Here is a 17,879-nt window from a genome sequence, read left to right as displayed (position 1 = left end):
ACACGATGGTGAAGGTCAGAGTGAACAGATTTGGCCTTAGTGGGCGCCTGGCCACAAGGGTTGCTTTTAACTCTGGCCAAGTTGATTTTGTTGCCACCAGTGACCCTTTCATTGACCCTAACTACATGGTCTACACGTTCCAGTATGATTCTACTCATGGCAAGTTCAAAGGCACAGTCAAGGCTGAGACCAGGAAGCCTGTCATCAAAGGAAAGTCCATCTCCATCTTCCAGGAGTGAAATTCCACCAATATCAAATGGGGTGATGTTGGTGCTGAATATATTGTGGAGTCCACTGGTGTCGTCATTACCTTGAAGAAGGCTGGGGCTCCAATAGCAGTACCAGAAATGTGTGGATGAGCCAAGAGGACCATCATCTCTGCGCTTCTGCAGATGCCCCCATGTTTGTGATGGGTGTGAACCATAACAAGTGTGATAACTCCTTCAAGATTGTCACCACCAACTGCTTGGCCTCCCTGGCCAAGGTCATCCATAACGTTGGCATCATGGAGGGATACATGAACCACCCAGAGGACCGTGGGTGGCCCCTCTGGGAAGCGGTGACAGGATGGCCAAGGGGCTGTCCAGAACATCATCCCTCCTTCTACTGGTGCTGCCAAGGCTGTGGGCATGGGCAAGGTCGTTCCTGAGCTGAATGGGAAGCTCACTGGCTTGGGCCTCCATGTCCCCACTCTCAACGTGTCGGGTTTGGATCTGACCTACTGCCTGGAGAAGCTGACCAATCCAATGACATCAAAAAGGTAATGAAGCAGGTGTCAGAGGGCCCCCTCAAGGACATCCTGGGTCATCCTTAGGACCAGGTTGTCTCCTGCAACTTTAACAGTGAAACCCACTCCTCCACCTTCAAGGGTGGGTCTGGCATTGCCCTCAATGACCACTTTGTCAAGCTTGTTTCCTGGTATGACAATGAATTTGGCTACAGCAACAGGGTAGTGAACCTTATGGTTCACAAGGCCTCCAAGGAGAGCCCCCTGGACCACCAGCCCCAGCAAGAGGAAGAGAGGCCCTCAGCTGCTGGGCAGTCCTTGCTCCAGATCGATCCCCCAACACACCGAGAATCTCCTGACCCCCACAGGTCCCATCCCAAACCCCTGAAGAAGGAGAGGGGTTTAGGAAGCCCTACATTGCCATGCACCATTATCAATTAAATTCACTGTACCCCCCCCCAAAAAAGACCTCTACATGATATCCATCCAGAATATTTCCCCTACACATAAAAATAGTGTGCAGAGACTGACCATTTACCCTCCTAAGAGCTTTATGTAGGTTATTCATTAACTCTTCACGACAAGCCCATAAGAGAGGTACTACTATTCACCCATTGTACAGATGAGGAACTGAGACATAGAGAGATTTTAGAAAACTTGGCCAAGGTCACCAGCTAATTCTAGCCCTGACAGCTCCCCTATTGTCCTGGCTTTCTCTCTCTCTCTCTCTCTCTCTCTCTCTCTCTCTCTCTCTCACACACACACACACACACACACACACACACACACACGTCCTCCTCGTTCAGTTCATAGTCTTCCCGTGCCTGCTTCCGCTTTCATATCGGGATGACAAGAGTGTATGGCTCTCACCTGCCTACACCCCCTTCTCCTAGGTGAGTGCACAGTCTGCCCTCTGGCCACAGATGATTGCACCAGGGTTGGGCATCTGAACCAAGGGAAAGCAATAAAATAAACTGGCCGAGCTAATCAGCTGCTCTTTCATGAGCATTTGAACTAACGAGGCATAGAAACCAAGTTACTTAGATGGTGGTGGGTGCCACAGAGGAGTGCCTGGAAGCCACGTTGGGTCATGTGGTAGCAGGGAGAGCCAGGAGAAGAGAGGGGGCAGAGGCAGGGAGAAGGGGGGGGGGGGCGGGGAGGGAGAGAGATTACCCAGGTATGCCTGCTGGTAGGCGTGTGTGCACACATGCCCTCCAGCCTCGCCCACAGTCACAGTCCTCAGCACATACCCAGCCCTCTGCCTTTTCCCATCCCTTGAGATTTGGCGGTATTTCCCACGGTACATTTCTTTGAGATTTCCATGCATCTTTCCAGGAAATCCTCTTTTCACTTCCACTGGTTTGAGTGTGTTTGTCTTGTAGATTAGGAGCCGTGGCTAGAACACCAGCTCAAGGAACTCTTCCCTGCCTTCAGAAGGAGCTCGGGTCTGTTTCCTCCAGGAAGCCACCCCACCCCCACCCCCCATCTATTGGGTGTGTTCATGTCTTCTTCCCAGACAGATTACAATCCCCACCACTTCCATTTCCCTCATGACATTCAGTAAATACTTACTGATTGATAGAATCTTCTGACTTTGGGACACCCATTTCTAATTTTGCTATTTGAACTTGAACTATATTGCTATCATTTTATGTCCTAGCAAACCCCCGTGTCCAGCCATCATTTCTTTACCCTGGAACATGTATTGGATGTCTCTGTATTGGATGTCTATGTGCCAGGCACTGGGCTAGGCCCTGGGAATGGTTCGAATGAAGTTCTTAGTTCTTGCCCTCTGGGAGTTTTCTCCTGCCTGTTCCTCCATCCCCTTCCTCACACCAAGTGCCCACCCCTGTCTTCAACCTGTCCTCACACTCACACTGCTCTCTGCTCAGGAAGATGCCCTGCAGTTCTCTCTCCCCCCTCCACTCCCCCTCCTTTTTGATCATTCTGTGGTACAGGAATTGACACTAGCGTCTGAGTGTGTGTGCCTTTATGCTATTTTAAGACCCCAGCACTTTGCGAAAACCTGGTGGAGAATACTGCCAAACCCGAGGGGGTGGGGGCTGAGCAACCTGAGCCTGGGGCCGACTGGGTGTCTGGGAGCCAGGTTATCGGAGCCAGCTACAGAGCTGGCTGGGACCTGCGCTGTTAGCTGTTAACCGCTGCTTGCCTGACCCAGTCTGGCCCGATCCTGCCTTTACCTTCTCTTTGTGGGGCCCAGCCCTCATTTCCCCCCTGGGTTGCTTAGGCGTTTGCATACCAAGCAGCATGTAAAATTGTTGTGTTTCTGAAAACACACACACGCACACACACACACACACACACACGCAGAGAAGCCTTGAAATTCTTCTTGGAACAGGTCCAGGGATTTATTTATGACATTCCCAGGGGGTGGGAGAGACAGAAGTCTGGACTTTGCAGACTGAGTGCTGTGCCGTCATCTTATCAACAGAACCACCGGCTCTAGCGTGCACTTACTAAATACCCACCGCATGCCTGGGCCAGGCTGGGGAGGGCGGGGGGGGCGGTCGGACGGGGGGGGGGGGGGAGGGGAGGCCAGTGCACAGGTGCTCAGTACTCCCTCGTCCCCCTCCCCACCAGAGGAATAACAACATGGTATTGACATACTATGACCACCGGTCCCCCCTCTGCTCACTCTCCCACCAGCCCCCACTTCCTCACTTTCTGGCTCTCCTTCTCCCTGTGTCTGCAGCCTCTCCCCTTTGGCCACTCCACTTTGGGGGCCATGCTGTCCTGTGCATGGATGTGTGGTCCTCTAAAGAAAAGCTTCATGACTGGCTTCTACGCAAGTGCGAAAACTGGGAGCTGGTTGCAGTGTGCGGACTCTTCTCTGATCCGCTGCAGCTGGACATTGAACAGAAGCGGGGTTTATGCTGAGGCGTGGCGGGGTCTGGGGCTGCTGGAGGAAGCTGGGGTGTCCACGCCCCTTCGGACGGTTTCAAGTCCTGAGGATGGACGTGGGCCTTTCAGAGGGAACTGGGTGGAGGCAGAGAGTCAGGCCGATGGAGCGGCGGAGAGGACCTTCACTCTGCCCCATCAGGCCTCTGCCCCTTCTCTAGTCCAGCATCTGAGCGGGAACTTGGCAGGACTGGAGGCTGCCGTTGCCTCCCTTGTCTCTGTAGAGGTGGGAAGAAGTGGGTCTAAAGACGTCCTCACTTTCCCATGGAGACCCTGGCTCTGAAGGGAAAGGCATACGATCAGTATCTGTGCCATGATAGATCTTAAGCAAATGTGATTTTCTTTCAAGACCGAAGAGGCGAGCTCTCAGTTGAAAATATAGAATGGTCTGTCGGTGACGAGACAGAAAGACAGATAGTTAGAAGGCCACTGCACTTAGCGCAGGCATCGTAGGATTTTAAAAAACCAAAGGCCACCATCCAGAAACTAATCAGATCAGGGGACAGGTAATCAAATACATGAAATAAAACATGGGCACTGGAAGAGCACTGGGGCCGCTGTCCTTCAGGGATGACAGAGACCTCCCTACCTTACCCAGCCGAGGCTCCAAGCTCTGAAATGTAGGCTCCTCACTCTTCTTAGGAAAAAAAATCCCAAAGGTTCCAGTGGCCTCACAGACCTCTGGACGCTTCTCCCTCCCTTGGGAAGCGGGGCCTAGTTATGCAGAATGAGTTGGGGTGGGGAGATGTGCCTTCTAGCTGCCTCCCCCAGGGGAGCAAGCAGGTGTGAGCAGGCGCACCTGCCTGGGAAGCCTGGTGTGAGGAGGCGGCCTGACCCGGCTGGGAGAGGACAGCCTCGGTGGGCCGGGCCTGTGTGCGAGCGTGTGTGGACGTTAGAGAACGGGTTGGCACCGTGCTAAAGGCACAGAAACACGCCCCTCCCCCCACAAGCCCCTAACGCTATACTAGGCAGTCCTGACCTGCCCGCCCATGTGAGCGCAGGGCGGCCCAGATCTGCTTGGCAGAAAAAAGACCCTGGGCTCAAGTCCCATCTCTGCTACCTACCAGCTGTGTGATTCGGGGCCCATCACTTAACCACTCTGACCTTAGCGTTCCTCATCTGTAATATGAGAAAAATAATTTTTATGTTGAAAAATTTGGGGGACGGTAGAATGAAACCATCGTTTACCAATTGGCAAAGGCTGTGGACAGGAGAGTTATGAGTTCTTAGAGGCCCATAACGCAGACTGCCAGGTTTTAACCTCACCACACCGGTCTCCTAACTCGCAAAGCCGGGATAATAATGGTCCTACCTCATAGGTTTGTCGCGAGGATCAAACAAGTCAACACAGACACAGCACCTTTAATGGTGTCTGGTCACAGCAAGCACTCAAAACATGCCGGGTGTTGCTCTACAGATTGCCTAGCACGGAGCCTGCGCTCACACCTCTGCTGTCTTTTGTCTCAGGACCAGCCCCACTATAGAGAGCCTGTCCCAGCTTGCCCTGCCTGTGGCTTCTGGCCAGTTTGGTTTTTTTACAATAAAAAAATCTGTTTTTCCCCCTAAGCTGGTCCTTCCCAGGCGTGCTGTTGCCATGGGAACCTCCAGGGGCCGCTTGGATTTGGCGGAGAGAGGGGTTGTGTATTAAAACCAAGGAATCCCGACAGTGGGCCAGCCACCACGCTAACCCCAGAACAGATGTAGACAGTGGTGGCCACAGGGAGGAATTTATGGGGGTCACGCCCCGCCCTGCTACAGCCGGCCAGGTGGGTGAAATCCCATGATGCAACACTCTCCACCACCAGGCCTCCATCATCTTTGCAGAAACGGAGCTTGTAGTGAATGAACACCATTGCTTCCTTGTGGGGCTGAACCAAATGCACGGCTTAGAATAGAGATTTATAATTGATTTTTTACTCCTCTTTACCTTTGGGACAAAGTTCGCTGCGCCATAGTAGCATAATTAGCCTCACTTAGATGGGGAAACTGAGGCCTCAGAACACCTAAGTGACTTGCTGAAGACATTTAGGAAAATGTGAAACCTGCACCGAGAACACAAGTCTTGCGATCTCTGTCATTACACCGAAATGCAAGGGGAGGGAGGGAAGAGGGCCAGAGCTGGTCCCCAGAACCCAGTGCACACATTTCTCTCTCCTGGGAGGTGATTCTGAGAAGACAAAACAACAACAACAACAACAACAACAACAACAACAAACACCACTCTTCTCTCCTCCACCACTGAAATGCCACTCTTGAAAACTGAGGCAGCCATTTTTTTAAAAAAGAGCAAAACCGCAACCTATCAAGAGCCTTAAAGCATTTCTAAACTTGGACCTCATAATTTCACTCCTAGAAATTATCCCAAGCATATCCATATACTTCCTGACCCTACAATTCTATTGTAGGAATTCATCCTAAAGAAATACTGTAATCCAACATATGCATCAAGATTTGACTCAGGAATGTCATCACAGTTTTGGCTGAAACAGCAAAATATTGGCAACAAATGAATTTTCAAAAATAGAAAATTATTCATGCAAAGAACATCTATATAAAGGATTATAGAATAGTGTTTAATGACAAAAATATGTTGATGATATAGTTAAAGTGGGAGAAAAGCAGGTTATAAAATATGTATAGTATAATCTAATATTTATTATTAAATTAGGCAAAAAAGAGCTGGAAGGATATTTAGCAAAATGTTTGCAAGAGTTACTTCTGGGTGCTAAAATTACAAATATTTTCCTCTTTTTAAAATTTTTTAAAAAATATTTTTATTCATTTTTAGAGAGAGAGGAAGAGGAAGGAAGAGAGAGAGAGAGGAAGAGGAAGGAAGAGAGAGAGAGAGAGAGAGAGAGAGAGAGAGAGACATGGATGTGAGAGTGGAACATAGATCGGCTACCTCCTGCACACTCCCTCCTGGGGATGGAGCCTGCAACCTGGGCATGTGCCTTGATTGGGAAGCAACCTGGCAACCTCTGGGTGCATCAGGCAATGTCCAACCAACTAAGCTACACCAGTGAGGGACTCTTCATTATTTATATCATCAACATTTTAAAAAATGACTAAATGTGACTATTATAATTAAATCTATATAAACTTATATAAATTTAAAGGAATCATCCCCAAAGATATACATTGCGGCATGATTTATTGTACAAAAAAATCCCAGAATATATATGCCTAATAAATTATATAATATAGTGTATTGAATATTATGCAGTCATTACAATGATTATGAAGTCTGTGTAGCAATATTAAAATATTTATGACACATTAAGTGAAAAATACCAGAAACAAAAGGGAATGTGCACCATGGTTTTAAGTATGTGAAGTATGCATGCAAAAGAAAATGTTTGCTTCAGTTTGGTAGGGCAAGGTCATGTGTCATTTCTTTCAAAATTACCAAAATATGGTTCTTGGCCTTTTCAATTAAAAAAAAACAAACTCATGGGATGATTACAATGCTAAGCCTTGGGGCCTATTTTGGAAACTATTCTAGAGAAATTAGTGCAGAGTTCTGACATCCCTTAATCAGTCCTTACCTCCTTCATCCATTGAATGTGTTAATAAACAGAGTATTGTTATTATTTATTGAATACCTACCATGTGATACATATCTCATTTCTAACTTGCACACTAACTCTGTAAGATAAGTGCTCAGGACTTTGTTCCTTCCAAGTAATCCAGTCTAGCTATTTAAGAAAATATTTTTTTATCATTTTGACTTTAAGGATCCAGGGGTTTCTGCCAGGCTCAGGGCAGCTGGTCTCAGTCAGTCACTGGAAGCCGGATGTCCAACAAACAAGACTCTTTCTCTCTTTCTTTATGCTGACCAGCTTTCTCTGCTTCTCATCCTCACAGGAATATATGGCTCCTGGCAGCCTGGGGTTTCTGCTCCGTCCAGCACAGGAAAGACGCCAGTATGACTCTCTCTGGATCCCAACTCCTAATTCAGGAGGTAGGACTGAGGGTCCAGCTGGGATCAGGTGTTCACTTCTGACCCAGTTATCTGTAAGGAGTGGGTCATATCGGTAAAAACATGGCTGCCAGGAACCACCACTGTTCACAAATAGGGAAGAAAGGACAGTTCCCAGAAAAAGTACATGAGAGTGGGTAGGTAGGGGCGGGTGAGGTAGTTGAAAAGGAAAAGCAATATATGCCAGACATAGCAGGTATTCTTATTTCTCTTTCTATGGCTGAGGGAGGACGCTGAGGCTCAGAGAGGTTAGTCATCAGGCTTAAGGTCAGACCTTCAGCTCAAAAACAACAGAGCTGGAATTCAAACCCGGCCTGCTTCACTTGGGAGTCCACTCTGTCACACCACCACACACATTTACTCAACATCAAGTTAGTCAGACTAGGAGTGTCCTAGACAGAGGGACAGTGCGCAAAAAGGCCTGGAGACAAACATGGACTGTGGGTCTAAGGCAGGGGTCCTCAAACTTTTTAAACAGGGGGCCAGTTCACTGTCCCTCAGACCGTTGGAGGGCCGGACTAGAGTTTAAAAAAAACTATGAACAAATTCCTGTGCACACTGCACATATCTTATTTTGAAGTAAAAAAACCAAAATGGGAACAAATACAATATTTGTATTTGCATGTGGCCCGCGGGCCGTAGTTTGAGGACCCCTGCTTTAAAGAGCTGAAAGGAAGAAGTCTAGTGTGGTTGGAGCACAAAGACGAAGGAGGGCTGTGGAAAGAGATGTGAGCAGAGTTATGGGCCTGGTCAGATCAGGCAATAAGGGCCTATTGATAAGGAGTTTGGAATTTCAGCTGAGGGCAGGGACATTCAGGGGAGAGCATTGTGGAATATTGATTTGTATCTTAGAGGAACTTCTCCAGCTTCAAGTGAAGGTTGAACTGAAGAGGCTAGATGGACGCAGGAGACGAGGAGGAGGTTCCACTAACCTAAGCGAGAGATGCTGGTGGCTGGGTAGGGATGGAGAGAGGTGATCAAGCTGGAGAGATAATTTGAAGATAGAATAGACAAGACTTTGTGTTTGACTGATTGATTGATGTGCCGGGGTGGGGGGTGGGGGGTGGGGGGGTGATAGGGAGATAAACCATGAACAAATCTCATACGATTGCTTGAATAGTAATATCCTCTGAGCATCAGAGATGCAGCAGGTTTGAGGTGACAGGTAACAAGTTCTGTTTTGGGCGTGATGAACGTGGGGCGCCTGGGAGACACCTCAGGCACCTTCCAGAAGCAGCTGGGTCTTGAGGTTGAGCTCAAGAGGGAGGTGAGGGCTGGAGACACAGATGTGAGCATTAGAGCCAAGGTGTGGAGAGCTCACCCAGGAGGCACATGCAGGTGGAGAAGGGGGCCTCGGACAGAACTGGGAACACCAGCATTTACAGGAGACGCCTACAAGGAAGTCTGAGTAGGAGTTCTGGGAGAGGCAGGAGGGAGACCTGCAGGGAATGTCAGGAAAGCTGTGGTGGGAGTGACCAGCAGTCAAATGTTGCCCAAAGGTCAAATAAGGACTGGGCTCCTCAACAAGAAGGCCAGCAGTAACCTCCAAAAGATCAGTTCCCATGGCAGTGCCAGGAACAGTGAGCTGGGAGTGAGTGGGAGGTAAGGAAACAGAGACTTTCCCAATAAATGTGACCATGAGCGGGGAGGAGAGAGATTAAGGGGGTTGGAAGGGGAGTGGGGCTTTTGTTTGCAGCAAGTTCATGCCCTGGTGGGAAGGGCCTGATGGAGAAGGGTGAGCTGAGGTTCATTCAGAAGAGTGAAGGGTCATTAAGACCCAAGAACCTGAAAGGGGGGCCTGAGGGGGAGAGATGTGGGTGCGGGTGAGTTTATAGGTATGGTTTGACGTCAGCATTTGAGAGCATCCTGGGACTTCCATTTTCTCGATGAAGCAAAAAGCAAGATAAGTGGAGATCTGAGAGTCACAGCCCTCTCATGTAGACAACTGTGACAAATCTGTTTTTACCTCAATATTATGCAATCAAATGCTCAAATTCTGAAATACAAGTGTAAATCTGGAAGAATTGTGGGAAGACAAGTTTGAATTAGTGGATATTGGTTTTTTGGTTTTTTTTTAAAAAAGGAAAACAAGTAATTTTATTCATTTCAGGTACATAAAATAACATAAAATATTACCTCCTGGTTGAGAAATAATCATTTGTAATTAGCATAAAAACTGTTTGGAATGTAAATTAGTTTTTCAGAAGTACTTGACTATGCTTAAAAACAGTACTTTAGTATTTTAAGAATCCCCTTGTGGGGTGAAAACCACATTATAGTTATTTTTGGGCCTTGTTAAGTCTGCTTAAATGTAGTTAAAAAAAATTTTTTTCTGAAAAAGATACCGGGTACATCAGAAAACAGTTTCTGGCAAAGGTAAGATTGTGCAACTGTGCACTGCACAGGCTCTTTCCAAAGGCCATTTCCACCAGAGAGCAGATCTGATTGCGGGAGATTGTTACTAAGGGAACAGTGGGGCGTGAATATAAATTTCATTTCACAAAAGACCTAAGTAATGTATTGATCCAACGGGAGCAGCCAGTGACTGCACGACAGGAGCCTTTTCCTAATTGAAAATACACACGTGTAATACACACATTCGGATGCAATCATCGGCTTTCACCTTGCTCTGCAAATCTCTCCTTTTTAGCTGCTGCCCAGATGAGCAGACCAGGGAGATTAGACAGCCAGGAGCTGGGGAGAGGTACTGCCTTTCTCTCCTCTCACTAGATGGAGGAACAACTCGGCAGTGTTGACACCAAGCTGGCCTGTAGCTCTGCACAAGGGACGCTGTGACGCTATCAATGAGGACAGCATACTATTAGTATTAGAATTACTTTTAAAAAATATTTTTTATTGATTTCAGAGACGAAGGGAGAGGGAGAGAGAGATAGAAACATCAATGATGAGAGAGAATCATTTCATTGATTGGCTGCCTCCTGCACACCCCACGCTGGGGATCAAGCCTGCTACCTGGGCATGTGCCCTGACTAGGAATCAAACTGTGACCTCCTGGTTCATAGGTTGACGCTTAACCACTGAGTCACGCTGATTGGGCAGTATTCGCATTATTATTTATTGAACAGCAATTCTGGCCCAACACCCGATTGATTCCTCACAACCACCTATGTCGTATCCCCACTTCGGGATGAGGAAGCTGAGGGGTCTGTGCTGTTTCATGCCCAGGATCGTGAGCGGGCGTGTGGCTGAGTCAGGACTCAAACTCTGCAGTCCTTGGTCCTGTTTTCTCTTCCCCTGGTATGGGCCTCAGGTTAACCACGTGGTAGCATGCTATCACCCCTGGCCTGTGCAAGCCAGCAAGGCCCTTCTCAGATTATTTATTACCTCTTTCTCCAATCCCCTTTCCAATTCTATCCACCTTGTCCCCCTCACCCCACAGTCACTCTAGTGTGCTTGCTCGTGTCCTTTAATACGTGCTAAACCTGATGAAGAGTGTAGTGTTGTTTTGAATATATATGCATTCTATTATTCATTTGTGTGTGTGTGGTGAGAACACTGGCCATAGGCCTGCCCTCAGCCTATTTTACAGCATACAGTACAGTACTTTCACTCTGGGCTCTATGCTGCACAGTAATCCCTAGAACTTACACATCTTGTAGAGCCGAAACTTTGTACCGCTTGACTAATACCACCCCATTTCCACCTCCTGCCAGCCCTGGCAACCACCATTCTATTTTCTGCTTCGATGAGTTTGACTAGAGTCCTCGTGTAACTGGTATGTAGAATTTGTCCTTCTGTATTTGACTTATTTCACTTAGCTTGATGTCCCCCAGGTTCATCTATGTTGTCACAAATTTCTTTTGTTTTAAATATTAAAATTAATTAAAGGCTGAATACCATACCACTGTATGTCTGTACCACGTTTTCTTGCCTGCTGATGGACATTTAGTTTGTTTCCATATCCTGGCTACTGTGAGCCATGGTGCAATGAACATAAGAGTGCAGCTATTTCTTTGGGATCCTGATTTCAATTCCTTTGGATATATACCCAGCAGCGGGATTACTGGATCCTATAGTAGTTCTATTACACATTCTAAATTTATATAAAAGGGATTGTGCTATAAGCCTCATTCCCTTTTTGCCAGTCAATTCTATATTTTGAAGCTCTCTCCGTGTTGCTGTATGGATATCCATGTGCTGTACGGTTCATTGCTTCTGGATGATATAGCAGTCTGAAATATTGTCCACACATTTTACTTATCCATTCCTCCGAGGAAGGGCACCAAGGCTGCCTCCAGCTCCCTGCTCTCACAAGCCGCACTGTGCTGCACTCCCTCACGCTTGTCCCCGTGTGGACTCCATGAGAATTTCTCTGAGTTATGAACTCAGATATGGCTTCACGAGGTCAAATCACACAGGCTTACCCACTTGCACTAAGGCATGCTACAAAGGCTATATCGGTTTTGCCCAGCCTGTGTGACTCAGTGGTTGAGTGTCAACCTATAACCAGGAGGTCACAGTTCGATTCCCAGTCAGGGCACATGTCTGGGTTGCCGGCTTGATCCCCAGTGTGGGGTGTGCAGGAGGCAGCTGATGAATGATTCTATCTCATCACTGATGTTTCTATCTCTCCCTCCCTCCCCCTTCCTCTCGGAAATCAGTAAAATTATATTTAAAAAATAAAAAGTCTATATCAGTTTATACTTCTACAAGGACTGCACAAGAGTCACAATCACCCCACATCCTTGCCAATACTTGGCATTGTTCACTTTTCTAATTTTGCCATTTTGATGGATGCTAGTTGTTATGTCATTTAAATGTGCATTTCTCTGATTGCTAGTGAGCTTGAGCATTCCTTTCTATACTTGTTAGTCATTTGGGCTTCCTTTTTGTGTGAATTGACTCATGTCTTTTGGCCATTATTTAAATTGGAGGGGGGGGGGTCTCCTTGATTTGTGTTTCTCATATATTGTAGATATTAATGCCTTAACAGTTTTAGGGATTGCAAATATCTCCTTTTGGTTTACCATTTACGTATTCATTTCATTAACTCATTAATGTTAAATGTATTTATGGTGTATAGTAGAAGAGTGACGTGATATCATTATAGCCATATATTTCTTTGTTTTGCAGTCTGTTTTAAGGGTCTTGTTGAAGTCTTTTCCCACCCCTGGGTCACAGGATGTTCTCTTATATTGTCTTTTATTGGCCTTGCAGTTTTGCCTTTCTATTTTTGGTGCTGTTAATCCTCACCTGAGGATATTTTTTCCCATTGATTTTTAGAGAGAGTGGAGGGAGGGAGGCAGGGAGGGAGAGAGAGAGAAACATCAATGTGAGAGAGGCACATCGACTGGCACATTTCCCTCAGGCCCCCCCCCCCAAACCACTGTGCCCTTTAACCATTATCTTCACTAATTTTCGATGCCACCTTTTTCCCATTTCAGTTTTCAGGTGAACACAGACCTAAGTTCTTTATTCTGTTCCACTTATCCACTTGCTTTTGTCCATTTGCCTGGTATTATTCTACTTCTATTACTATCGCTTGTCTTATGCCTTATTACCTGCTGGGGCACGGCTTCACTCTTTCGCTGCTTCAAAATGAACTTGGCCAAATTCACACATCCTTTGACCCCGGAATTCCACTTTTTAAAAGTTATCAGCCGAAACCGGTTTGGCTCAGTGGATAGAGCGTCGGCCTGCGGACTGAAAGGTCCCAGGTTCGATTCCGGTCAAGGGCATGTACCTGGGTTGCAGGCACATCTCCAGTGGGAGATGTGCAGGAGGCAGCTGGTCGATGTTTCTCTCTCATCGATGTTTCTGACTCTCTATCTCTCTCCCTTCCTCTCTGTGAAAAATCAATAAAATATATTTAAAAAAAAAAAAAAAAAAAAAAAAAAAAAAAAAAAAAAAAAAAAAAGTTATCATACAGATACCCTTGAACTAAGCAGAACTATGTACATACACGTTTAGTCATTGCAGCATTATTTCTCATAGCCAAAAATTGAAAACTTCCAAAAATAGGAGACTGGTTTAATTATGGTACATCAAGTAGAATACTATGTTGCTGTTTAAAAGAAAGAACGTTCTATCTGCTGATATGGAAAGATCTTCAAGATACATTATTACGTGAAAAATGGAAGGTGTAGAACAGTGTAGACCAGGGGTCCTCAAACTTTTTAAACAGGGGCCAGTTCACTGTCCCTCAGGCCGTTGGAGGGTCGGACTATAGTTAAAAAAAAAAACTATGAACAAATTCCTATGCACACTGCACATATCTTATTTTGAAGTAAAAAAACAAAACGGGAACAAATACAACATTTGTATTTGCATGTGGCCCGTGGGCCGTAGTTTGAGGACCCCTGGTGTATAGAATAGGCTACTTGTATATAAAAGGTGGGAGGGACAAGGCTCCATATTCAAATTCAATTATATACACATAAAGACAGTCTGAAGGGACAGAAACATAAGAAACTAAGACCAATGGTTTTTGGGGGGTTAGGGAACCTGGGCAGGTGGGAGACAAGGCTGGGAGGAAGGGGTTTCATTGTCTGCCTTTGAGTCATTTATTTTTGAATCATGTGAGTGTATAACTTATTCAAAAAGTAACCTAAAATAAGGAAAAAATGGCTTAGCTCCTCATGAATTTATATTCCTCTATATAAAATTTAGAATAAATTTATTGAATTACTAAAAAAAAAAAAAAAACCACCAAAAACCTCGCCTGGAACCTTGACTAGGATGAAACCTTTGTCTCTTCACTACTCGGCTCCTTCCATCAGTGTGAGCAGCGCAATGGCAGAGATGAGGGCCGGAAGCCAGGAGAAAGCCCAGTCAGGTGGTAACCAGGACTGAGAACAGTGAAGAGTTCATGCCCTGACAGTTTGGCTCAGTGGATAGAGCATCGGCCCGTGGCCTGAAGGGTCCTGGGTTTGATTCCGGTCAAGGGCATGTACCTTGCTTTCGGGCTTGATCCCCAGGAGGGGGCGTACATGAAGCAGCTGATTGGTGTTTCTTTCTCATTGATGTTTCTAACTCTCTATCCTGCCTCCTTCCTCTCTGTAAAAAATCAATAAAAATCCTAGATAATAAAAGCCTAATATGCTAAGTGTCTGACTGTTTGTTCAACTGTTTGACCAGTCACTATGATGCGCACTGACCACCAGGGGTCCAACCGGTAGGTTAGCTTGCTGCTGGGGTCCGGCCAATGGGGACTGGGCAAGACGGACCAGACATGCCCTGGAACCCTCCTGCGATCCTTCCCTGTCCCGATCGTGCACCAGTGGGGTCCCTCGGCCTGGCCTGTGCCCTCTCGCAATCTGGGACCCCTTGGGGGATGTCCGCAGGCCAGGCCCAGGGACTCCACTGGTGCACAAATTTGGGCACCAGGCCTCTAGTTTATATATAAAAAACGAATTCAGGAGAAAGTCTCCAACTTGTATTGGGCTACTGGTTTCCTTTTAAACAAGGCCATTCAGAACCATCTATTCCACTTCTTTCTGTGTGCAAAACTGTTGTATTGAGGAACTAATCTGGGGGAAGAGGGAAAAAGGAGTATCAGATATAAGCCTTTAAAGAACCTCTCCGTGAGCAATGACTACTGTACCTGAAGCACAAGTGTCTGGCGAAGTGTGTGTCTCATCATACACCCGGTGGCAGGTTATTGTAACTGCAGGCCGAGTGCTTGAGAACTGTGGAGCTGAGCTTACAAGTCCAAACCCCAGAAGGAAAGCCGGACATGCTTCGCAAACTTGTTTATTTTCTTTATTTTTCTAAACATCAGTTCAGTTCTTGTCCTAAAGGATCATAGATCCAAATTAGTAGAGTTGAAATTAATGAGATTTTCCAGTAATGAGCCTGAGACTAAAATTATGGAAAATTCACTAATTATAGACTGCAACCACCTAACCACGACTTGGGGGAGAGAGAGGGAGGGGAGACGGAAAGTGGTAGATGAAACCTGTGCCTGACCATTCTTCCTTCCTCTTGCCACAGCCCTTTCCCCTGGGCTTGGTGGCCTCATAGCGCCCAGGGCTTCCTGCCTCTGAGCTCCTAACTCGCCCTCCCCCCACCTGGGCCCTACTTCTAAGGACTGTGTGAGGCTAAATTCCTGGAAACTACAAAGTAGGGCCCAAGAGGAGGTGGGGGACATGTTTTCTCCTGGGTTCTGGGAAGCAGTGGGGTAGGGGAGCTGGGAGAAGGAAGAGGGTAGTAAAGGCAGACAAAATGCCCATTATACCCCAAGCCCGTCAATTTCCTTTTTTCATCTCTTTATCAGTGTTTGTGACTGAGCTTCTTATCAACAGGAAACGCCTGCCTAAGGGGATGAGGCAGGTCCAAGGGGACTGGACGCCAGGGACCGGGAATTCTGGGTAATGCATTGCTGGTGTCCAGCCGGACTAAGTAGCCTTCTGCTTCCCAGGACCCAGTATGGCTCCCAGGCTTTTTGCCGAGGCACCTGGTGAACCATTAGGAAGATGGCACACCAGACAGGCCCCGAGGCTGAAGGGAGCCCTGGGTGGGGCTCCAGGCCTAGCCCTCTTGGGCCAAGGACAGGTCATCAAACAGCTCAAGCTATGACATGAGCATTGCCCTTGTCCCTAAAACCCACCAAACCCCCTCTTTTCTAGCTGAGAGGCCAAGTGCTGTGACAAGTTCTCAGATGACTTAGTGGCAGTCACCCACTGGCCCTTCTAGTGTGTTTGCCTCAAGGCCTCAGAGGAGGGTGCCTGTGCTGGGCATCCAGGCCTGGGACAATCAGGTGCTTGGCACAGACTTCTGAATGAAGGGGAGCAGGGGGCTCTAGCATTGGTTGACCTCCTACTGTGTGTCAAGGTGCTTTACAAACATTGATCGTCGGGTTAGGATACTGGTCTTCCAGACGGGGTTCCCAGGAGAGGGAGGGACTAGGGGTCAGATTTCCCATGAGATAAAAGTCAAATCTTAGTGCTGAAAATAAATGCCCGCGAGGGATGTCTGGGCCAAGCAAAGCCTTACGGGTGGCGGGTAGGAACAGGTTTGTCCAGACGTCTCTGTATGGGAACTGGCTGTCCTCCTCGCAGAGGTGGGAAAGGTTTGTGTAGAACAGAGGATGGGCCACCTTGTGGCTGGCTCCTCGCTGCCCTCTGCCTATCAGCTGCCCTGAGCAGCCACATTCTGCCTCTGGTGATGGCGGTAATAAAGGAAATTCCAGTGTGCCTCTTGCCCTGTCCCCGTGTCTCCCTGGACAACCCACTCTCCCCCCACCCTACCACTTGCTCCTGCAGTGGGGGATCTAGGTCAGTAAGAGTGGGTGGGTGAGAAAGAACAGAGAAGAGACTCATCCAGACATGACACCCTGCAGGGCAGCAGGGACACACTTTAACCTGAAAACTGCCTGAAAATAGACTGTGTCTACGACATTATGCAAATCATATGCAAAGTCGAGAAACCCTCTGTCTCTATTTCTAGCAAACTGAATGTGGCCCTGATGGAAGCAGCCTCTTCCAAGAGTCGCCCACCCAGAGTGACGACTGCGCAGCTAGCATCAGTCCCTCCCTGGGAGACTGGACTCGGGACATGCACCCCGCCACTCCCCTCCCAGGGCTCGGTCTTTTAGGCATGAGGCCTTTGCCATCTCTGGGTCTGATCATCTTGATGCGAGTAAAGATATGGGGGAAGCAGAACACGCTTCTTGAAGGCTGATGTGAGGCAGGACTGAGGGAGAAAGTGACCTTGAGGACCCGGGTACTGCGAGGGGGCAGGGGTGTTCCCCAACGTCAAAGCTCATGCTCCAGGGACCACCGTCACCCCCACTTGGGCATGTTACAGACACTCATCACCCCTTAGGGAGGGTCCCCACAGGTGATCCCCTCCCTCTTTGTAGAGGTGAGAACATTGGAACCTGGGACTCCCAGGAAAACAGGGCAAAACTGCAAAGAAATGAGAGGTTTTCTTTCTTTCAAAGGCAGACAGGTTCCCTGAGGCTCCACTCAGAGACGGGGCTCAGACAGGTGACCCCCCAAGAGCTCTTCTAACCCTGCAGGGCGATGAGCCAATTCTCCTTCCCCAGATCCCAGCCAGACTTCTGGTAACTCCTTTTCTGCAGCTTCCCTCCTGCCTTTCTTCCCACTCTGCAACCAGTGTGGACACCAGGGTGTGGCAGGCACGGGGTGGGGGAGAAAGGCTGCCCTTGTCGGACGCCAGGAATACCCTCACTTCCCCAGAGCCGGCTGGGAGGTGCCCTGGGAAGGAGGGTACGCACTGTATGTTATTTCCACATACACATGCTCCAGGCACGAAGCCCACTGGGGGAGA

The 17,879-nt window shown here is 47.7% G+C and overlaps 1 pseudogene; it reads left to right on the top strand.

The window, feature by feature from the left end:
* LOC132226538 (glyceraldehyde-3-phosphate dehydrogenase-like) lies at positions 1-3,625 on the top strand (annotated as a pseudogene).
* The last annotated feature ends 14,254 nt before the right edge of the window (positions 3,626-17,879 follow it).

This window comes from Myotis daubentonii, chromosome 2, assembly GCF_963259705.1.
Source record: "Myotis daubentonii chromosome 2, mMyoDau2.1, whole genome shotgun sequence".
Lineage (NCBI taxonomy): Eukaryota > Metazoa > Chordata > Mammalia > Chiroptera > Vespertilionidae > Myotis > Myotis daubentonii.
This window is presented reverse-complemented; position numbering and strand designations above follow the sequence as displayed.